This window comes from Canis lupus, chromosome 38 (assembly GCF_048164855.1).
Source record: "Canis lupus baileyi chromosome 38, mCanLup2.hap1, whole genome shotgun sequence".
Classification (NCBI taxonomy): domain Eukaryota; kingdom Metazoa; phylum Chordata; class Mammalia; order Carnivora; family Canidae; genus Canis; species Canis lupus.
Window position 1 is genome coordinate 9,432,190 of NC_132875.1, and position 24,595 is coordinate 9,456,784.

General features: G+C 41.8%; 1 long non-coding RNA gene across 1 annotated transcript in view; it reads left to right on the forward strand.

Annotated features, from left to right (window-relative positions):
• The first annotated feature begins 11,684 nt into the window (after positions 1–11,684).
• Positions 11,685–24,595, forward strand: part of LOC140626855 (uncharacterized) — a 29,132-nt gene continuing 16,221 nt past the window's right edge. Inside the window, exons 1-2 of the long non-coding RNA XR_012025855.1 lie at positions 11,685–12,306; positions 13,573–13,727. This is a non-coding gene — a long non-coding RNA (uncharacterized lncRNA). The remainder of the gene's footprint in view (positions 12,307–13,572; positions 13,728–24,595) is intronic.

Consider the following 24,595-nt stretch of genomic DNA (forward strand, 5'->3'; position numbering starts at 1 on the left):
TTGCAAAGAATTCATACCACTCAATATAAAAAAAAAAATCCAATTAAAAATGGGCAGAGGACCTGGTAGACATTTTTCCAAAGAAGACATAAAGACAGCCAACAGACATATGATAAGATGCTCAACATCACTAATTATCAAGGATATGCAAATAGAAAACGCAATGAGATATTACTTCACACCCATCAGAATGGCTAGTATCAAAGAGACAAAAAATAGCAAGTGTTGGCAAGGGTGTAGAGAAAAGGGAATCCTTTGTGCACTGTTGGTGGCAATGCAAATTGGCACAGCCACTGTGGAAAACAGCATGGAGGTTCTGCAAAAATTGAAAATAGAAACACCATATGACCCAGTAGTGCCGCTTTTGGGTATTTACTCAAAGGACACAAATTTTCAAAAAGATTTATGCACCTGGGTGCTTATTGCAGCATTATTTGCAACATCTAAGATATGAAAGCAACCTAAATGTCCATTGATAGGGGGATGGATAAAGAAGATGTCATATATATATGTATATATATAAAATGCGTGTGTGAATGTATATACACATGTTGGAATATTACCAGCCATAAGGAAGAGTGTTAAAAATTGCCATATGTAACAACATGGATACCCTAGAGGGTACTGTGCAAAGTGAAGTAGGTCAGACAGCAAAAGAAAAATACTATATGATTATATGTGGTCATATAAGTCAAAAGAAAGTTTATCATTTTTTTTAGATTATTTATTTATTTGACAGAGAGAGACATAGAGAGCACAAGCAGGGGGAGTGGCAGAAAGAGGGAGAGGGAGAAACAGACTCCTTGCTGAGCAGGGAGCGCAATGTGGGATTCGATCCCAGGACCTTGGCATCATGACAGGAGCTAAAGGCAGATGACCAACCAATTGAGCCACCAGACACCCCAAAAGAAAGTTGACTATATTCATATCACTAGGAACATCTAGAGCATCAATATTTTGCCCTCAGTTCCCTAAACTCCAGTTCCCACAGGTTGATGGCCAGAGCGTGAGATGATACTTGTCCACTCAATCAATGGGTTGGGTTGCAAGAGAGAAATCAGACTTTAGGAAACTCGAATCTTTTATTTTGGGCAGTAAGCATGCTGCTCTTTGTTCTAATGGAAGACATTAACTTTATTATACTAGACAGTAAGCATGACTGCCCGTTGCTTCAGAGGGAAACACTGTCTTTATATTTTAAGACTGTAAGGAAACCTGCTCTTTGCGCCAGTGGAAGATATTATCTCTACATTCCAAGAATATTTACTATACAAATTTTTGAAAAGATAGAATGAAGGGTAGACTTGTTTGTAAAATATGAAGAAATGCAACAAATCTATGAAGAATTGTTTTTAGTACAACTCTCTAAACCTTTAGTCTTTTTTTTTAAATATTATTTATTCATGAGAGACACACACACACAGAGGCAGAGACACAGGCAGAGGGGGAAACAGGCTGCCTCTGGGGAGGCTGATGTGGGACTAGATTCCAGGATCCCGGATCATGCTCTGAGCCAAAGGTAGATGCTCAACCACTGAGCCACCCAGGTGTCCCAAAACCTTTAGTCTTAATGGTTCCTAATTTGTTAAGAAGTAGACCCATTCCATGCATTTATTAAATTTAAGAAAGTTCACTTTACTGTAATACTTATTCTGCCAAATTTTCTACTGCCTGCTTGCAGAAATGTCTTCTTTTTCTTCCTGAATGTGATTTACTTTCCTGTATAGCAACCATGGAAGTAATCACATAGATTTTTTTTTTTTTTATTTGATGATGGAAAGAAGAATGTCAGTTGTGTAGTGTCTGAAATATTTTTTCAAATATGTAGAAGTTACCAACTTTTTTTTTAAGATTTTATTTATTTATTCAGGAGAGACAGAGAGAGAGAAAGAGAGAGAGAGAGAGAGAGAGAGAGGCAGAGACACAGGCAGAGGGAGAAACAGGCTTACTGCAAAGAGCCGATGTAGGACTTGATCCCGGATCCCGGGATCACACCCTGAGCCAAAGGCAGACGTTCAGCTGCTGAGCCACCCAGGAATCCCAAGACGTTACCAACTTTATCTTAACTATTATTGTTGCCACTATCAAATATCACTTCTGGTTGGGTAGCCAATTTACAATTTAACCATATATATGGTTTTTTTTTGTTTTTCTATTGGGTTTAGTTTTCAGATTATTAGGTTTGTGGAAAATACGTTAAACCTAAATATATAGTTGCCTGGAAAAGAATTTGTCAAACAAGAAGTATTTTGCACAGTGTTTCATTTTTTCATAAAAATGTTCAATACATATGCTTATTAATACATACATAATTTTTAAGAGTGATAACTTTTTAAAGAGTGATAATCACCAGAAGTTTGTTAATGTGTTAATTTTGTTACTTTCTACAAAGAAGGAATAAATCTAAGATCTACATTAAGATAGAGTTATATAGATCTAATACCAACATTGTGTTCCTATTGATTTTCTAGAAATGGGGACCAGATATGTTCAAGATGTTGTGGGAACTATTTTTCTGTTATTCTGAATTTGACGCTAATGTCCCAGAACTAAAACAATAGCAATGAAACCCTTCGTACTCCGGACTGACACTGCTTATACTTTCATCGAAAAACCACCCTGACTACAGAACCTATGAAAGGGGAGGCTCAACCATTCCTGCCTTTCCCACCCATCATGGCTGCTTCTCTTTCTCCCTCCCATACAAAAAAATGTGGAGAGAAAAGGAGAGGAAATGCAAATGTATTGTTTATGATGAGATATTATTTTCTTTCTTTTCCCATTGGTGGATAAGCATTCACCAAGATTGGGGTTGTAGCAAGAAAAGTTTTTTTTTTTTTTTTTTTTTTTTGCTTCTCTGCTGGGGAGCCACAGGCCCAACCTGGAACAGGTTTGGGAGCACAGCTGAGTCTGAGGTTCAGGTGTAGTTGATTTGGGTCACGAACTAAGAGTCAGGTGCCTACATTTCCCCTGGAGATTAGTAAAGGTGGGGGCCTTGCTAAAATAACCTGTGCCAGTGGGATGGGAAGGGATTATAAAGCTGTGCTGGGGAAGAAAAGGAAGCTTTTGGAGGATCTCAGTGATTCACACAGGGTGGCGTGAAGTTTAGGGAAGGAGGCCAGTGACTATGCAAGAATCTGTTGCAGCTAAGAGAGAGATTGCAAGCATGGTCTATTGGTCCTGAGGAGAAGTGGCTGCAGAGTAATGAAAGGCCAACCACACCCATTAGCGTGGTAGCTTTTGTGGGTTTTCTGAGGAACTGCATCCCATATGCCAATGATAAGCCATCCTATCTAGCCGCTCCTTGCTCCATATTCTGTGCATCAAGGCCACTTGTCCTGTCAAGGCCAGGAGCTTCAGGTTTTTGTTTGTTCGTTTTTTAGATCTTTCTCAACATGTTTCAAGATGCAACTGATACCATAAAAGCTGTTGCAAGGAGACCCCTCTCGACCCACATGAATCATTTGCAGCTTTTCTCTTCCCGATCAAAAGACAACCAGCCGGTTGATTCAGTCCAAAGCATGAGCCACTCAGATCTATTGTTCTGGAAGTTTATAGATGAAATAATGTTAATGAGCTACTTTGTATTCAGGCAGTACCCAATCCTTCTGGGTTCAGCTCTTGGAAATGTGGTGGAGAAAAGATATTTGGTGATTCCTAGAATTACAGAGACGGATTTATCTATCCAGTTTTGTATAGGCACCACTTTTGTTTTACATTTGTTTTAGCTGCATAATGTAAAATTCTTAAGTTTGGCTAAGCTTTCCATTCATGTAACCTGGGGCTCAGTATTTCATATCCTGGAACTGGGGGAGTTTTTCATACTTTCTCTTGCTGTCTTTGCCAGGCTTGTGCACTCTGGGCTTCACGTCTTGAGCAAGGGCCCTGTTGATTCAAAATGACTTCCCCCTCCCCCCCTCCAGGAGTTTGGTTTTCATCTATGGCTGGATCATGTTGGGAGTTATCTTTCAATTTCTGGCTACCGCAGCCAGAAAACTCTGTTAGCTAATTGCATTTTTTTTTTTTTTTTTTTTTTGGTCTCCCTACAGACCCAGAGGCACTATAAAAAGCTCAGATCTGACACACCAAGAGGAAAAAAAAGAAGAATAAACAAGTGTGCTGTGAGCTTTCTACTGTGTAAGGGTGCAGATGCACTCGAGTTCTTAGCATCTTTTGCATACCATGACCATAGTTTGAGAGGTAGCCAGCTCTGACCAGGAGTTAGACTTCAGACATCTCGTGCCTCCCTCAAGAGCATTGTCACTGATCTAAGACATGGGCTGAATATGAACCAAGTTCTCTTTGTTATGTTTCAAAATCCAAAGCAGGGAGGGAGATAATCACTTTACTCCTCCTCCCAACAAGCCTTCCCCTTGTAATGATGGGCTTTGTTCTAGGGAGTACATTTCTCAACTTTGCTCTCATGCTTGGGTAGTTTGGCAGGGTTTCTGATGCTTTGGGGCAATCTGAATCACACCTGAAGCTGATGGGTTGCTGACATATGGAGCTTTAATTAAACCAAGCTGAAAACGGAGAGCATCTGGAAACCAGGGCTGGGCCTTGGAAGGGCCTGGGTGGTTGCTTTTTTGATTATGTTTTTTTTTTTTTTCTTTTTTTTTTTTCAGAGACCGTGTTTATCTTTTCTACCAAAAAAAGTTGGAATAACATGAATAACCGCATTGAACTTGGTCAAAATGTTGTGTCAAGACAGATTTGTTTTCTTTTGTGAGTGTTATAGGCAATACTTGAAAGAGTTGAAGTGGGATTTGGTCATGAAAACAGCTGTTTGAAGGGCACATTGCTCTTCTCTCTCAAGACTGATTTTCAATGGCCTTAAGGGAAGGTGGTGGAAGCCCATTAAGCCAAAAGTGACCCCTACCAGGAGAGGGGTTTTCGATTCAGAACCTGCAATAGATGACCATTATAAAGCTTTGGTGATGCAAAAGACATTTCCTGTTCCTGAAAGTGAACTAATTTATAAAAGTCTTTGACTATATGAAAAATTAATTATAGTAACAATACAGGCCAAAATTGAATTGTTCCTAAATTATGAGAAGAAACAAGAGTACCTTTCCATTTATTAAGTATTTATTTTGACCTAGGCACTGCCTTTGATCCTAGGGTTGGGATCACTCGTTCATTCATGCACAATCCATTCATTCATTCATTCATTCAACAAATACTGTTTGCCTATTATGTACTAGGTGCTGTTTTAGATACCAGGGATAAACTAGTAAGCATGGAAAAGTAGCTGCTCTCATGGAGTCAGTTTCTTAGTGGGAGAGTCAGATAATAAAATGTAAGCAAGGAAACCAAAAATATAATTGTAGGGTGTGATAAGAGACTTAGGAAAAGCAAAATGAAGATAATATGCCACAGACACCTTCATTCATTAGTTCATTTGTCCTACAACATTTCACTGAGGGCTCTTCAGGTGTCAGGGACTTTGCCAGACACATAGGAGCCATTGGAGACTGACATGGGATGAGTACCCCTAAGGAAACCAGGGGTGGAGACGAAGAAGCAGGGGCTTAGATAGGAGTTTGGATGGGCCTAGGAGTGCTTTAGGCAGGGGCTTTGGAAAGACTTTTCTGAGGACCTAAATTATGAGAAGGAAGTGGTGGAGGGAACGATGCTGTATGTGTTGTTGTTGGTGGGAAGATCATTCTAGACAGAAGGAGCACATTATTCAAAGGTTCTGAGGCAGGAAAGATTTGGTGAGGATTGGCCATAAACACCCTTGGTCATGGGTTGGAAGAGCTGGTTAACCAATGTGCCTAAGATGGTGTTGGGGCTAGATCACACAGTGCCTGCAGGCCACATGGAACATTTTGAGCTTTATTCTATGGGCAGTGTGACAACACAAAAGAATTTTGAGCAAGGGTGTGACATGATCTGATGCACCTTAAAATCACTTTCAGTGCTGTGGCCAGGACAGATTAGAGGTGGGCAGAGGGTAGGAGAGCAGCTTGGAGGCTTCTTCAATAATGTGGGCAAGATAGGTGGAGAAGAGACCCACCGATGAGCCTCATGTGCCGCACACACCTCTCTGGCAGTCTTTCTCCCATCCTTCATCAGATCCACAAAAATGGGCTCACGATTCCAGACTTCTGCCTGTAGGCCATTGAATGCACAGGCTAATTTAAAACCTGGGGCGTTTGAGGTATTTGGAAAGACAGCTCTTATTTTAAACTTAATTTTAATCAGGATGTTTCCTGAGAAGCCCAGTTCCTCCTTTTGGTCAGAGTCTGACGTTAAAACAACCACCACCACCACCACCAAAATCTGTAACTCCTGAATATGCCAGTAAGAGCCTGAGTTTAAAAGTAGAGACAAAAAAAAAGAAAAAAAAGTAGGGACTGTACAACTAATTGGTACTAATATTGCGACTCAAATATTTGTTCGCCGGCATTGTCTGGGAGGATGGCATCCTCGGAACAGGACAGTGCGCATGATTTTCAGGTGAAACTTGCCACCCCAGCTGCGAGTGAATGCTCTTGGGTGGTGGCACAGAAAGGCAGTGGGTTGTAGGCCGAAGTAGACCTGAGTCTGAATCTCGGTTCCGCTGCTCAACTGACGAGGTGGCATGTGGCAGGTCACCCCAGAGCTTGTGAGTGTGAGTGTGTGCTTCTACGGAAAGTGAGATGCTGTGTGTGATAAGTGGTACATCATCACTACTCTGGGAGCAAAGCTTCCCTTGTTTCCTTCATGGCTTTCCTCTTCCCTCTTTGAAAGCACATCTCCCCTTTCCTGGCTGTGACACTCTTGAAGATGTTCAGCTCGATTTTCTTCCATCATCACAGAAATATGAAGAGGATAGTTCTCTCCTGTCTACCCCTCCCCCTTCCTCTCCCTGACTCTCTCATCCTCTCTTCTAGAGTCTTTCTCCTTCTGCTCTTCCCTCCTCTACGCCTTCCTCCTTCCCTTCTCTCTCTTCTTTGGTGGAAATAATTCCAGATTAACAATTATGTCCCAACCACAAAAGCTTAGTGTTGGGCACCATGCTAGTTACTCTGCAGGCTTTAACTCGGTCTACACAACAATTCCAAGAGGGAGGAACTGATATAATACCCATTTTATGGATGAGGGAGCTGTGGCTTAGAGAGTCTTCATTGCTTACCCAAATATCACACAACCCGTAAGTGGTGGTGTTGGAATTTGAATCCAGGTAGTTTGACTCCAGAGCCCTTTATGGCTACCTTTTGTGTGTGTTAGATTTCTCTCCTCCTTTGGATGATTTTATAGGGTGTGGGGCATAGGAGCCTTGGTATTGCTGATGGCCTTGGTGGAGAGGTGGGGATTCCTGCCAGGAAGTAAGTAGGATTTGCTGTTTATGCGAGTATGTGGGTGTGTGTGCCTGATTCATGAAAAATTGCTCCCTCCCCCCTTTATTGTCCACCATCTGTGTCACACCTGGAGGTGCTCAGCATTTTCCAGAAATATAAATGATTCATACAATTATTTTCTTATAATGTCTAACCTCGCAGAGGAGGGACCAGAGAGGAACGTTCATTTACGAAGATCAGTTATGCTTTTAAAGGCATCTTAATTTGGTGAGTTGGAGAAAGCCAGGCTGCTAATTGATTAGCTTGTTTCTTGACCTGCTAATTGAGACTTGGTCTCTACTCACATGGCTCCTCGGCAGTTCTGGCTTCAGTTGTGTGTCCTGATCTACGCTTGCCAAAATCAGATGCTTTGGGGTGTAGAGTTAACAATCTGGCAGGGCATCTGGACATGTAATATAGATGCCGTTATGGAAAAATGAGGAACTTCTCTCCCAATTAGAGAAGACTGTGCTGTTGCTTACTCTGTTGTTACAAGCTTGTTCTCTTAAATACCTCCGCTGTCACATTCCAAAATATATGACAATTTTTTTTTTGAAGAGGGAAACCTGTGTATGTTTGAATGCTATGTCTATTATAAATGAATGCTCTCAAGTAAGTGCTCGGTGGTGAGGAGCTGACTCAGTTAACATAGCCCACGTAGGACTAGGTGAAGACGGAGAGGTTTCATGTGGATTTTAACTACCCTCGTCAGAGAGAGGCGCAAGCCACAATGCAGTTTGCAGAAGGGATGGGGTAAATAAAGGGATTTCTGACCGGTTGGCAACCTTTGTTGAACCCTCAGGGTCTCTTGTATGCCCCCATTTGCAGGTAAGGTTTGCTCTGTGTTGTCTTTAGTATCTGCTTTCCGAGTCCTGGGTCTTCTAGGTGGTCGCTGCCTTGCTCTGTGCTTTTACACACACACACACACACACACACACACATATACACACACACCCCTGCCAATCATAAGGCAGTAAACATTTGTTTCTCATCTTTTTTTTCTTTATAGATTTTATTTATTTGAGAGAGAGAGATAGAGAGAGAGAGAGTGGGAGGGAGAGAGAATCTGAAGCTGACTCCGTGCTGAGTGCAGAGCCCGACATGGGCCTCGATCTCACGACCCTGAGATCATGACCTGAGCTGAAATCAAGAGTTGGATGCTTCACTGACTGAGCCACCCCGGAGCACCTTGTTTTTTCATTTTCAAAGCAATCTTCGCGCATTACGAAAAGAGCAGAGAAAAGAAGTCCCTCAAACCTTCTGAAGTAATTAACAAACCATCAAGTTTTCTTTTTTTGTTTGGGAAAAGAAAATAATAACCTACCCATTTTTGAGGACTAATACAATAGCCTATTTAAAGCATAAAACACAGGGCCTAACCTCCAATAAATGGTTGCACCATTTAATAATTCACATTCTCCTGTGTCTCTGCAGGTTTACCACTTTGCTTCTACCCTCCTTCTCCTCCACCCCATTCCCTCTTCCCCCTCTGTCGCTCCTTCTTTATAACACATAGACTACATATATATAGATTGATAACCAACTTATCAGAGATGTTTTGTCTAGAACATTTGAACCAAGTAATCATTAGTACGAGAGTGGGACCCCATTTCCCGCTCACTATTTTTTTTGACAATGCCAATTCATCATTGTGTTCTCCTGTCATAGCTTCAGCAAGGGAGCTGGGTCTGGCAATCTGCCTGCCCTCCGTCCTTCCCTCTGATCCCCATTCCCTCCTGGCTTTCCAAATGGCTAATAACTGGAAGGTGCCAAGTTCAGGGAGCCTACATGCGGATCTCAAAAGATGTGTTTGGGAAACGCTTACAGAGGCAGAACATTCTCAGGATTCTACACAGTGAAGCTGACTTGTAAATCAGTGGGCACTCAGAGAAATAAAAAGACGCCCAAACTGGGACTACTTTCTCAGCTCCTGCCCCCAATTCCACTTCAGATCACTTCTTATCTGGTTAAGCGGTTTGGTTCAAATTATGATTTGAACTCAAGGATCATTTTGCTCAGAATCGTTTTGTCTGAGGTTGGGGCAGGACGACCTCTGATTTCTCTTCCAACCCTGTGATTCTGTGACTTTTATGAAGAGGAGGAGGAAGACGAGGCCAACAAATGGCATTTACCCTTTTGAAAATTCCCCAAGAACTGCACGACTTCGAGTCTATTTATTCAATTCCTCTGCACGTTGGGTATTCTTTAAACACGTTGTCAGGACAGCCTGGCTCAATGCCTGTATATTTTACTAAGAGGTTGGTGGGCTTATTTGAGTTAGCTCATGTTAGAAGTTTAATTGTTTTTTTCTTATTCGTCCTTTTGCTGGCCACAACTGTATCTAGGAGAATAACGCTTTGTCCAAGCGCCCCTCTCATTCCTCACACACGTGAGATGGGGACTGGGGACGGCTGGTGTTTTTCTGAGGTTTCCCCCTGGACCATGTGTTTCACATCAAGTGAGCAAATACCTTTTCGGCTGAAAACCTTTCAACGGCCTCAAGTTTCCAGACCAGACTTTACCTCTGGGCTCCGCACAGATCCAGCCTTACTTCATGTTGGTTCACCCTTAATATTGGCATAATAGATGCTGATTCATGAGAGTAAGTTCCAAAGACCTGCCTTGAGTCTTAAACCTATTATTTCTCCCCAGTCCAAGTCCTGCCATCCTGCAATGGGATGATCTGTGCATAGCGATGCCATAGTAATAATGACACCCCTGCTTCTTCATGAGAACTCTGCAAAGTAGGCATGACTATTATCCATATTTTACGGGTAAGGAAGGAGGCTTAGGGAGATAAAGTCACCTGCTCAAGGTAGAGGCATTAGCATGTAGGGTCGGGATTAGAATCTACATTTATAACACCCAAGTTCAGGCTTTTAACCCCCACGCCAAACTGTCTACAGCAGGAAGGGTAAGCTCTAAGGGCATTTTTTCCCCCTTCCTTGTTGATCAATTAATTTAGAACCAAAGGGATCTCTGAGATCACCTGGTTCCACTTCTTCTATAGATGCAGAAGTCAAGGTTTGCAATGACCACTCGTTGGCTCAAGGTCACATTCCAAGCAGTGCCAGCACCAGAGCAAGTGGGGGCCTGTGCTCCTCCCAGCATAGCACACTGGGTGGGAGCAAGAATCTGGAATTACAGAGAAGTGAGAAGGTGCTGGCCAAGAATTAAGAGAGCAAAGATTTTGTCCTAAATTAAAAATGAATTTACATTTCCTTGAAATAAAAATATATATATTAAAGAATCAAACACATGTAAGGGATCTGGAAGGCTTTTCTGGTGGAGTCCTTCAGTAAAAACCAAACTCCTTCCAGGATCTACAAGGCGATGTATGATCTCTCCCTGGCTTTCCATCCCAAGCTGTCAGTGTTATTCTTGTCTGAGTCCTAGACTCTGGGTCATTTTCTGCCTTGGGCTTTGCACTGCCATTTTACCTACTCCCAGTTCTGTCCCTCTTGGTAGGGCTGGCTCCTATTTAAAAAAAAAGTTTTTTTTTTTTTTTTTAAAAAGAGGTATAATCGGCATATAATGTATTAATTTCAGGTGTACAACATAACGATTCAGTACTTGTTTATATTACAAAGTAATTGGGTTGGCTCTTTAATGCCTCAAATCAAATATCCATCTGTAGACTTCATTTAAATAAGTCTTTCCAGCTATCTCTCTGTATATATACCTCTGCCCCCTCCTTTATCATCTTACCTTTTATTCTTTGGCTCTTACCATGATTTGTTAATTATTTCTTTTTTAGTTCACTTGTATAATGCTTGTCACTCATGCTAGACTAGAAGAAGTCCAGCGCAGTCAGGGTACCTACAACCTGACATATTTGTTGAATAACTGGCTGGCTGGCTGATTGGCTGGCTACATAAGTGAGTGAATGAATTTCCATCTGGTGAACCCCAGATAGCCACTCCTTAGAAACAGCATTATTTGAAGCTCCTCATGGGGAGAGATTCTAGTATTCCAATCCAATTCGAATTTATTTTCCAGGAGTAGTAAACTTAAATCACTAATATTTCACTGTGATTTTTGTCCCTCCTCCAAGCTAAATAGCTACTTAGCAAAAGCCCAAGAGAATGGGCTAGAAGCAAGGCATTATGTGTGTGTGTGTGTGTGGGAAGGTAAAGGATCAAGAACCGTGAGGGTTGGAGGTACCGGGTGCAGGTAGTGCATGCATGCATTGACCTGCAAAAAACTCCCTTTTCCAAATTTTGAATAATTAAAAGAATTCTTAGTTCAAGCTAGTGTCTACTTCCTCTTTCCATAAGTCAAGTTCCTCCTAGAGTGGAGTTCCTTTCTCTACTGAAGAGACTGTATCCAATGCCTCATCCAGTCCCTGGGGCCCAGCCTAGTGCCAGGTGCTCTACTAATGCTTGTTAGGCTGTCTTCATACAGGAAACATACTCATTTATATTTTATAAATATGCTCATTTACATTTTATAAATATAAAATTAAGGATGATAAAAATATGAATAGCGATCATGGAGTGCTTACTGATACAAGGCTTTGTTTTCAGTATTATTTAATTCTTATAATGACCCTTTGAAGTAGGTTCTTCCAAGCTGGTCTCTCGTTTTGTTTTTGGTTTTTAAGATTTTATTTATTCATTTGACAGAGAAAGAGAGAGAGAAAGAGAGAGAGAGAGAAGGAGAAGCAGGCTCTCTGCTCAAGAGATGCGAGGCTCCATCCCAGGGCCCTGGGATCATGATCTGAGTGGAAGGCAGATGCTTAACTGACTGAGGCCCCCTGCCAAGATGGTCTCTGACTCCAGAGCTTTTGTACTAAGCACTCTGTGGTGAACACAAGTCTTTTTTTTTTTTTTTTTTTTTTTTTTTGTGAACACAAGTCTTGACTCACCTTCCCATCTTCTTGAGGAGGAGAGCTAATCAAGAAAGAACCAAGAAGGATCTACCTGGTGGCAGATTCTGGAAGAGCTGCAGCAGAGAGGCCGGGCTGCCTTTGGGCCAGCAGGTAAGTGCGGGGACAGCTCCTGCCTGTAGCCTCTGGGCTGTGTGATTTCCCAAGGAACTTTGTGACACTCTTGGGGCTATAGGACTCTTCTGAGGAAGGTACCAGGACTGAATTTCTGGTTACTGTTCACAGCTGAGCAGTAGTGGAAAGAGACTAGGCCTAAGTGTGGCTTTGAACTCCCTGGCTTTGTGATTCGGGGCACAGCGTCTACCTCCCCTGAGATGGCTTTTTCCTCTGTCAATAAAGACAGAGTGAGGCTAATCACTAATGAGGCTGTCTGTTGTCTGGACTGAAAGAACATAATGTATTCAAAAGTGCTTTTATGCTGCACTATTTTCTAAATGCAAAGGTGGTTATTAGTGATGGCTCTTTCACGTAAAAAATGTGGTGCCTTTTGATCCAGGCATAAGTGATCAATAAGTATTGATTGTTTGATTTGCCCAGTATCCAGGGCCCAACTGCCCTGAATTCCGCTGGCTATTGTCCAGTCTCTAACGGGTGGTAGATCCCAGGCTTCCAAAGCTATGGCCCTTACAGTTGGCTTCCATTGCTGAGAAATGTAAATGAGACCCAGCCACAGGTTCCCGAACATCTGGAGCATTTGTCCCTTTGAACTTATTGCTGTGGAGCATAATTTGTACACTCTAGGTCTGTTCACTGGTACATTTGTATTTGTTCCAAGCAATTGCCCCAAATGTAGAAGTCATGATGTTGGTGGCCAAATACTTTGTCCTGTGCTGACAGGCCGCCAAGCCTTGCATAGTGGTCACACCAGAGCATCACCACAGAACAACCAATCTGCTGGGAGGAGGAAAGGAAACACTTCCGCTCATTTCTGAGTCAGCTTTCTGACTTATTGGTTTTGTTCCTTCCCACGTGAAGCATTTATAGAAATGTACTTGGCTCTGGGAAGCAAGCGCTCCTGATTGGAGAGACGCATGCCTCAGGGGTGTTGAGTGGCTCAGGCAAGGTTCTAAAGCGAGAGATGAATGGTTTTGTATTTTGCGGTTCTGACAGTTGGAGGACAAGACTTCCTTAGAAGGAGAGTTGAGAGAACCAATCAGGCTGAACACAGAATGCTTCCCCTTAGCGAGTCCAAACCAAACCACTTCTGACTTAGATTGGAAAGTCCAGCTATGTCCTCATGTCACTGTTTATAAAGCTGTTGCATTCCTTGGCAGGAGAATCTGTAGGCAACTCACAGAAGGAAACAGAAATCATATAAAATCGTACTTTTGGTGATGAGATCTCTGCTTTTTGTTGTAGGTCCTGGAGGAGCTGACAATAGCTACATCCTTCACCACTACTGACTCTTGGAAATGAAAGGGAGGGAAATGTTCCACCACTACAAGTCACGAGGATGCTGATGACCCTGCTGCTCTAGTGCAAGCAAGGCCACTTCTTACCCTGTCTGAAATTTGGTGAGCCCCACGTCACCTAAATGCTGGAACATTCTGGAGGTGTAGGCATGTAATGCAAGCTGTCTAGAGCGGGGCAGCCCTGGGCAACATGCGGCCACACACGTGTCTGGAAATAGCTTGTCTTTAAATATTATATTTGCGCTGAGTGTTCGTCCGTTCTGAACTTCTAAGTCACCACCAGCAAACTGTCCCTTTACACTTGAATAGTTGAGATGACATGTGCTCTTGCAGGGTATTATGTATACAGTTTCTTAAAAGAGAGAAAAATGTTTTCTCAGCACGTCTGGAAGCGAGGAGGGAGTTTATTTCTGGGGATTGGAAGTTTCTTTTGATGGGGTTTTGCATTGACTCAGATGTGAGATCCACGAAGCTCATCTAAAACTCCCACTGGGACCCACATTGTATGGGGGCGTGTGTACCTGCTGGTGGGTACTTGTGCCCCTGGCTGATAGCCCAAACTCGGAAGACGTGAGAGGTGAGGCGACAGGTTAGAAATGGAGACTGGAATCATTTGTGTGTGTATGTATGTTTGTATACACAGCATCAAAATATCTGGATTAAAAAAATAGGAAAAACCCCCTCTCATTTGTTATCCATGTATATAATGCGTAGATTTCTGGCTGAATGGTTTATGACATTCTCAGTTTTCATTGGGTTCTTAGGCTAAGTGTAGACACAGCATGTAGGTTCTGATATCACTTGTATAAATAACATGCCAGTTTTTAACAGGTCAGAGTCCAGGCCTTTTTTCTTCTTGGGAAGTGGCCGGTAACATCTGTGGCATTTCTAATGCACTTGGGCCTGCCTGTCAATATACCATGTTGGTGAAAGGAATGAATGCATGTGATACGCCTTCTTGGGAGCAGAGCCAGACTTAAAAGGTGCTACCACCCTGTAGAGCTGGATCTTTCTTCAAAGATTTTGAAAAATTTACTTCTTCAAGCTGTTTGGCTGAAGTTTCTAGGTATTTGATAAGGAAGCAGTAGAGTTCTATACCATTCCTCAAAATGAAACAGCTTCATAACCTGATGTATTTTTTTTCTTATTGTTTGAAGTTATATCTAGATGAAGAGATGTGAAAATATGGTTTGGAAAGTTCCTAGTAATTTCCTGGGGACTGCTTCACTGTCCCCAGGCTTGCTTTCTGCAGTATGAAGTTTATGATGTGACACTGTAGAGAGACTTTGGTTTCCGGTATAAAATTAATTTATTTATATTTGTTACATTACTTATATATTTTTTATGAAAACCAGGCATAATTTTACTATGTCTCACCAAAGCATTGCCATATTTACCTGTTTATTATTATTTTTTTTTGTGGTCCATGAGAGTTTTGGCTTTTATTTTATTTTATTTTTATTTTTTTCACAATCAAGTGGGATTTATTCTAGAGATAAATGTTTACAAATTTATCCCTTGATAGAAGCGTGAACTCTTCTCACTGTAGCATTCCAGCTGTTCTCTTTTTAAATCTCAGGCCGAATTCATAGATTTTCAGCATGGTTTGAAGGTTATCTAGGTAATTTGGTGGGGACAGGTGACTTGGGGACCCTACTCTTCTGCCGTCTTCTCTTCTTCTTCCGTGTTTTGGCTTTTAAAATTTTTTTTACCTCACTGATATTATTACCCATAGACAAAAAGATGATACCTTGGTTTATTCTACATTTTAAACAGTTCAATAAACATTTATTGAGTACATCAGGCACTATGAGAAGTGCTGCTGTTACCAAGATGGAAAGATCCAATTGCTGCTCTAGATGAATTCACAGCCTAGTAAAAGAGGCAGAAGACAAACAATTATTTTTGAGACTGTAAAACCCAGTGATTTAGGGACAGGCACCCAGGAATAAGATTTCCTGGTCCTGAATCTTTTTTCTGCCATTTATTAGTATGTGCTCTTGGGAGAGTTTCTAATTTCACATTATCTCAGAGAAGTTAATTAACATGTAAATGGAGATAAAAATGGTTTCTTCTTCTACAGTTATTGTGATAATTAAATGAGGTAATATATGTATAAAGTGCTTAGAACAGTGCCTGGCATAACATAGGAGCTCAATAAATATGAACTGCTACTCAGAATTATGTGGGCAATAAAATACATGTTTGTATTTGCATCAGACTAACCAGGAGAGGGGACAAGGAATTTAGTAAATGCATATTCTTGGGTGTCCACCCCAGAGTTTCTGATTATTTAGCAGGTCTGGGTGGAGTTTGGGATCCTGCAAATTTTAACACTAGTCCTGGGTAATTCTGATGCAGGGTGTTCATGGCCCACGCTTGGAGGAGACTGTCATGCTGGAAGCAGAAGCAACTTTAAGGAAGCAGGATAAGCCTTTGTTTAGAAGTAAGGAGAGGCTTCATAATAGAGGTTATGGTATGGACTATGGGTTTTGAAGGATGGGTGGAAGCTCAACATGCAGCAAGAACAACAGCATGTGTATAGATGCACGGTTATGGATCATTGTGGTATTTTTGGGTCATTAACTTTTCCATGTCATTGGAGGCCGTTAAAATGTTGAATGATTGGCTGAAAGTTGTGGGTGAGGAAGTTACAGAGAGAACAGAATTTCTCCAGAGCACCTGGCCACAGCGAAAGAATTTCAGTGACTAACTGGGTCAGATTGTTTTCTGACATCATTTGGATGTAAATGAGAATTTGATAGAAATTTAATTTTGCAAATTAGCCATGGCATTGGTAAATGGAAACCATCATGACTGGGCTCCACAAAGGATCTAATTCTGCTCTGATAACCAGTGTTGAGCATTTTCAGGAGGAATGCAGCTTAGGCTGTGGTAGTAGGGGATATTTAGGCTTTAGTAGTGACTTAAAATAAGGCTCCTAGGTCTTTCTCTCTCTTCTTGTGGATATCTTCCAAACAAAGTAGGCTTTCACCCATTTGAGGTTTTTAGATATTTTGGATATTTTAGATGTTTTAGATTTGGATACCTGGATGTTTGGAGAGTAATTGGGTCATACCTCAAAACTTCTTTTACTCCATAAAATGAGAAGGAATCTTAGGGAACACAACGCTCTTGTTTTTCCTTGTTAACCTAAATAAAATTATGAATATCGTAGAGGAGGCAATGATCCTACAATACAAATAAATAAGTAAATTTCCGGCAGAATGAGTGATTTTCTCCTTGCATGATGTTAGATCAAGAGGACTTCACAAGTGAAATCAAGCAGGAAGACATTTCCATGTGACACCCATTGCTTCATGGTAGAATGAAATTTTTATTGTAACTCTTTGGTGGATTCCATGAATCATCTGATCCAACAGGAGAAAGAGAAGGGAGTTTTTTTGGAAACCTGCCTGGTAACATGGAGCTGTTGGTAAGGCAAGGGGAAGGAACCAAAACATAGCTGGAAACTGGCTACTTGGCATAGACATCTGAGAGTCAGCTTTCTTTTTTCTTTCTTTTTAAAATTGTCATTCTTGTAAAGTTCCATTGATAATGTTGGCTTATTGCAATATTAGCAGAAACTTTATTTCTGCTAATTACAGACTGCTCTAAAGAAAGAGTTGCATGGTCATACCAAAACTGCTCTAAAAAAGAGTTGCAAGGTCATACCAAATCCTTATCAGATTTCACTGTAATGGGAAGACTCTCCCTCACCATGGGTCGCTCCATTGTTACCGTTATCACCTTTTAGCAACAATTGGTGTCTACCTGATATGAGAATGGATACTTGGCAAGGGAGAAGAAAACTGTTGTGGCTTGTTGGCCTAGGGGTATGATTCTCGCTTAGGGAGAAGAAAACCTATTCTTCTGTGCTTATGACAAGTGGATGGGAACTTGCTTAGAAACCCTTTGGGGACACATTGGAATATCAGCAACAATTCCCCTTAGATACAGAAACAAGAAGTCCATATCAAAAAATGTAAAAGATTTTTGGGCATCTGGATATATCTGAGAGAGCCTGTGTTTAGATTAATGGACGACAGACTGAGTCATGGGTCATGATGGGTGGCCAAATCCTTTGAAACACAGTAGCCCTATTGTATATCGAAGGACCACTAAATTCAAAGCAATCCGTGCCTTAGATGCTTCTGTAAATATACATTAGCCTTTAAGCAAACAAGAAATCAAACCAGCTTTAATTTTTTTCCTTACGGGGAGAAAGTGGGAGAGAAAAGAGATGAAAAAATAGAAGCACCCAGAGAACATTCCTCTGCAATTCTAACTTTTTTTCCTTTTGATATTGTTTTTTAAAGTTGCAGTGGTCCTGTGCGAATGAATATGGGTTTTTATCCCTGAAAACAGAGGCCTGCTGTCTGATGCGGGCTTCTCTTTCCCGTTTGATTGGCAGGGTTTTCTGTCTCACTCCCATTAGAGAAGAAATACTGTTCAGATTTCGACACAAGATATTACCAGTGGAATAAACAGTGCCATTTTCATGATAAAGTGGATGGTTAAGATTAAGGGTTTATTGAACCCCACTGGTGAGTGACATTCTGCTTGAATTAGGAGGCACTCCTGCAGGAAACAATTTTTATAAACTCAATTTTGCCTTTTTTTCCCAAGTTTTTCCTATTGAGCATACAGAAGCACAGTGTCAGCAGAGATATTGCTGTAACCTGTTTATCAGCTGAACTCAGCATAGGGTCTAAGCTCTTTAGCTAGTTGGGGTGTGAGACCCAGTAGGGTTGCTTAAGGCAAAGCGCCCTGCTGGGACCAGCAGGGGGAGCTCTAAGACTGGCTGCACAGGGCCGTGGCTTGTAGGCCTGGGAACAGTTACCCCATCCCAGCCCCTTCTTTTCCTTTTCTTTCTTAAGTGTAGGGAAGGAAAAAGAAAAGGATCACCAGCCAGAAAACAAAGGGCACCAGAGAACCAAATGGCCGCAGCTGAAGATCTTTAAAAAGAGAAAAACCTTCAGGGCGCTTGGGAAAGGAATCTTGATGTCACAGAGCCCCATTCTGGATGTCAGTCATTTTGCATTTGGCCTGGCCTGGGGTCTCCTCCTCTTCTCCAATCATATCTCCATCTCTCCACACCACCTCTATCTTTGTCTTGTGTGATTTGGTCAGATTTAACAGCACCCATAGACTTCCCTTCGAAGACCCTTGACCCACTCTGATGTCATCACACTGCAGGAATAATACTTTTTCAGTACCGTCCATGGTAGTGGTAACGGAAGCACTTCCCCCTCCTCTGTGAAGCAGGGGGGGGCCTCCTCACCTCCTCTCTCCTCCCTTTTATTGGTAGTGCAGAGAAGATACTCAGGTCTTGGAAGGAGCTGAAGTGAGGACACCTGGTTCTCAGCACAGCCCTACCCGCAGGGGCTTCCAGTAACCTCCCTGGGCTCCTGTTCCTCATTTCTCCAAAATGAGGAAATAGGACTAGTCTCTAAGCACTGAGGTTATGTGTGTTCATAAAATAAGAAGTGAGAGGTGACTTTAAAAAAAAAAAAAAAAAAGAAAGGGACGCCTGGGTGGCTCAGTGGTTTAGCACCTGCCTTTGGTCAAAGGTCGAGATCCTGGGGTTCCGGGATCGAGTCCCACATCAGGTCCCCTGTGTGGGGTCTGCTTCTCCCTCTGCCTGTGTCTCTGCCTTTCTCTCTCACTCTGTGTCTCTCATGAATAAATAAATAAAATCTTTTTTTAAAAAAAGTGAGAGGTGAAACAGTAAACCCAAAACACCAACTCCAAAGCAAGACTTTTAGTGCAAGATCTTAAGGTAATTGAGGCACAAGTGCCATTTCTTTTTCTTCTAGATTCTGAACAACCTGATTATAAGTCCTCAGTGTTTTACTTCCATCTCTGTGGTGGATTGATCAACAGGTTTATCCACTTTTTCCATGGTGGTCTGAAGAGAGATGAGCAGATTAGGAGATAATGTTTTGTTTGGCAGTTTTGTTTTGCTAATGGCTTATTTATGAGTTAACAGCAATTTATTCATTAAGTAAACCCAACAAAATTTTGTGTGGTAAACTGACAGATTGTACTTGCATTTCCTCCTTTGTTCTCAGAGTAAAATTTAAATACACTTTTTCAGGGATGTTTTAATTTTGTTGACTCTAATGAGGACCAGGTTGCCCACTGGGATGAGGAGGGAAATGTCAATTTGTATCACATTAATCTGTCTCAGTGACAGGCAGGATTGTACTTTGAGTGGAATAGGTGGACAGATGTAATGATTGAGATAAAGCCCTGATAAAGCAGAGGTATGGGATGTAGATATTCAATTAATCCTAAAATTGTACACGTGCTCGTTGTATTCAAATGAAGGGTGCAAAGACATGGAGAGGCAGCATGTGAGGGGAGATTTAGCAAGAACTCTCTCAGCCAGCAGCTAACAGAAACCTCTCCACTCCTGGTAGGGGCTCCCCACACCGCAGGCGTGAGTGGAAAAGGAGTCCATTTTGCCAAATAAAGAAAAGTGTATTATGCTTCAGGAGAAGAGCAAGACATTATTTCAATCTGGATAAGCATTTTCTCTTCCACTCAAGAGGTGGAATATGGCAAAGTCTCATTCTGGAAGGCCAGGATGGCCTATTTTCCCTTAAATATCCGTGCCAATGATCAGATGAGTTCCTTGAGAGCACATGTGGAAATCTATCTGTCCCTTCAGTGCCTGCTTTGCGCAGGGGCCGTTGCAATAAGAGGCACTCAAAGATGAACTAGGGGTGGGGGAAAGGGGAGGTGGGGATGACTGGGTGACGGGCACTGAGGTGGGCACTTGATAGGATGAGCACTGGGTGTTATTCTATATGTTGGCAAATTGAACACCAATAAAAAATAAATTTACAAAAAAAAAAAAGATGGTTGTTGAACTCAAAGTTGACATTAATTTTTTCCTCCTTAATTCATCATTACAGCTACAGAAACAAACAAACCAAAAAAAGCCCTTGCATGAAGTCATAATTTGGCTCATAGTAGGTGCTGAGTCCATTTCCAGCTCTGATGACTGGATACTCACCACCAGCTTGATGTAGGCTGCTGGGAATGGGTTGCACCAACGGGGAGCAGGGACTGTGAATTGCTTAGGTCATTAAGCATGAATGTGCTAAGCACCACAAGTCAGATTTAGTGCAAGCATTTGGCTACCTCTTAGATCTGGCTTTCTGAGTTTTAAAAAAATAGTTATTTCTATTAATATTAATGCTACTTTCTATTTGGGTCTCTTCTGAGAAAGAGTTCTGTGCCAGGCCAGTGCAGTATGTAGTTTCATGGCATTACTGAGTCAGGACCAGGAGCAGTATGGCAAAGTGCTTGTGTGGATCAGAACCACACAGAATTATATTTTTGATCACATGTATAGTGTTATATTTGGGAGGACTTGCTTGTTGGGGGTGATGTTGATGCTGGTGGTGTGGGTGGTAGGTGGTCCAGTGGGTGATGTGGTTGGAATCTCTGTTTTTCCCATTGTTGTTTAGTCTCTTTGAGCCTTTGATTCTTCATCTGTAAAATGGGAGCTCTTGATATTGAGTTGTTTGAGAATTAAGTGAGAATAAATATGTAAAGTCTCTAGGACATGGTAGGTGCTCAGTGTAGACTATATTTGTTTTTTAAGGGATCCCTGGGTGGCTCAGTGGTTTGGCGCCTGCCTTTAGCCCAGGGCGCGATCCTGGGGTCCTGGGATCGAGTCCCATGTCGGGTTCCCTGCATGGAGCCTGCTTCTCCCTCTGCCTGTGTCTCTGCTTCTCTCTCTCTATCATGAATAAATGAATAAAATCTTAAAAAAAAACAATTAAAAAATATAAAAAATAAAAAAAACATATATTTGTTTTTTAAGATATGCTCTCTAAAGTCCTCTTCTTCCCAAGTATGTTTCCAAAAGGCTGTTAAAAAATGAACTTAATTTTAGATGAAAATTGAGGCTCTCTGGCATTACCAGGGCAGAAATACTACTCATTAAAGAAAATGGATTAAGTTCCTCTGTGCCCTTAAACTTTCAATTCTCTGCCTCTTCCCCACTTTTCATTGCACTCTTCTCCTCAGAAGTCCTGTTTCCAAACCATGTTGCCACCATACCTACTTTCTTCAAGATTCTTTTTTTTTTCTTCAAGATTCTTTATTCATGCTTTTATAAGTGATAATAACTTGGTATGCTAAACTTCCTGAGAATTTAATTATTATCAGATACCAAATCTATCCACAAAGAAATAAAATGTGGAATGAGAATGCCAGGCCTTGGCAACACATGGAAATCTTATCAAGGCACTAGGATCTTACCAGTTTTCTTGAAATTAAATTCACCAGTGGTAGCTAATGCGTGAAACATATCATCTATGAAATCATCAGAACTTTAAGATTAAATAATGTATCACACTAGTTACTTACCAAGAAAGCCCATAGGAGGGCTGCCTGGGTGGCTCAGTTGGTTGAGTGTCTGCCTTTGGCTTAGGTCATGATCCTGGAGTCCCAGGATAGAGCCCCACATTGGGCTCCCTGCTCAGCAGGGTGTCTGCTTCTCCCTCTCCTACCTGTTCATGGTCTCTCACTCGCCCATACTCTCTCTCTCAAATAAATAAATAAATAATCTAAATTAAAAAAAAAAGGCTTGAAGCATAGTCCTCGTGCAGGGAGCTCCCAGTTTAGGGTTAGACAGGGCAGCAAGGAATCTCAAATGCAGTGACAACCTGGAGGCAAAATGGGCATGACCAAAAGGGAGGCTAGTGAGGGGCCAGTGGTGACCATCACAGTCTTTAGAAAGTCCACTGCCTCCTGCTGGGATGAGAAGGCTGCACAGGCCGTGCTGAGTATATCCTCCACAGCTAAGAATTTCCTCTGGGGCCACTTTGTGGGTGGATGAGGGACCAGGTCTATCTCCTTAAGATGCCATTTAACCAGAATAATTTTTAAGCAGGAAATTCTCTCAAAACATGAGCACAGTTATGGAGTCGGGGGGAGGGGGGAGATAATCTATGTGACCTCTTTTTAACCTTGGGACTATTTATGATTTTAAACTTTTTCATTGCCTAGGTGAACAGGGGAAAAGGCTTCTATTTCCACTCTTATATCCTCCATTATACTAATTGCAGGAAGAAGGCTTCTAACATCCACCATTAAAAGCAGTAAAGAAACTCTATCCATGACATGAAACACTACACCCAGCCTATGTAAAATTGAGTTACAGGCTCACAGGATTGTGGCCTTTATTTGAAGTTGTCAGCTGTGCTATTGTGGGTTAACTGTTCTAAAAACATACATTTTTTCCCCCTAAGCAGTAAAACTGTTTCTGTAGTCTTATTTTATTTGGGAACTATGCCGTGCTTAAATATAGTTTGTGGGTGAAATTGTTATAAGTTGGCATTTGTCCTTTATATGGTTTTGTGCTTGGAAACCTCGCTTAAAGAAAAACACTCCGAGAAACTCCGGCAAATGTCCCTTCCTCCGAGCACACACACTGTAGGCTCTTACAGTGGTACTTCATGAGATTGTAAGAAGTAAAGCAAAGAGGAAACAGAAAGTGAGGTGGCACATGACTGAAAACACCAGGGGATCTCATTGGCTCCAGCTCTTTGATAAAAATGAATGTTAAGGTCATGTACTTCCTTGTTAAGTTCAATGAAAAATATTTGTTTATTTTGATCCAGCAGATGTGATGCTGAACTGGTGAAACATGAAGGGAGCTTATTGCTCAAGCAACCCTTCTACACTGCAGTCATTGCCAAATGTTTCTTGCTCTGTGTATTTCAGTTAGTAAGGAGTTAAATATCAACCTTTGTGACTGTGAGATCCAGTCCAGGCTGGAGCTCTTACAATGACCCAAACCTTTTAGAGAGAGAACAGAGAGGTTGAATTGAAGAGCATGGTCATTAGGAAACGTACATACACATTTGGTTACAACCTTACAGGGCTTTTTTTTGGCATCTTTGGTCTTCTGTTCAGATGACCCTATGAGGTGCCAAAGGTAGTAACGTTTGTAGGATGACTTTTCCTCTTTCCTGCAAATAGGGTTCAAAGCTGAGGACAAACAGACATTAAGCATTTCACCTTCTAAAAAGGAAAACCAAAAGCTGGGGCCAGAAACCTCATTTAGGACTTCTGGATGGTGCTGCCTCCATCTTGTGTGTCTACTATCTTGCGTTTCCAAGGCCATCCTGGCAACGCATGTCAGTTCCACTCATATTCTGTGGGTGACAATTAGCCACATGGTTAGCTTCACTACAAAGAGCCTGAGAAATAGAGAGGAATATGTGAAAATTTGCAAGAATCAATAGTTACAGCAAGAGCCATGGCATATTTGGAAGTGCCATGGCTTCCCTTCCCTTTTCAAAGCCAAGTGAATGGTGGAACTAAGGATTCGCTTGTAGAGATTAAGGGTACCTTAAAGAAGGGGAGGCTGTTCCTGATTGGTTACCCGTCTAGGAAACATGTACTGAAGTTCTCCTTGTGCATAACTAAGCATGTAAGAGACAGTTATGTAAGAGTGACGGCAGGGCAAAGAGAGGAAGTGACACTGATTGGAAAGTCAAAGATACAAGGGGAAAAAAAGATGTGGGATCTTTTGGGACCCATGGACTCGGAGAAAGTTGTACCGAAGTCACTTACCAGCTCCCCGTTTATGAGGGTGGGCCATAAGCTGAAGGGGTCTAGTATCAAGAGGCTGTGGGATGCTTTTCCAGGACCAAAAATCTCACTTCAGAGAATTGTGCGGTAGGGATGGTCTTGAAGATGCTCCAAAGAACATCCACACATGTTCCATGAAACAGTCAATATTGAATGTGTGATCACTCAGAGGGCATCGATGCTGATCAATGACGGGCATACTTGTGGCAGATCCCAACAGAAGAAAGATGGCAACAGAGAGGAGACCACTATTGATAACTAAGAGGCAGGTGTTTCTTACCCATTTATCTTTCCAACCCTCGACACCAATGGAGTAAAATCTTAGTAAGGGAGAAGGAAGAGAGTTGCCA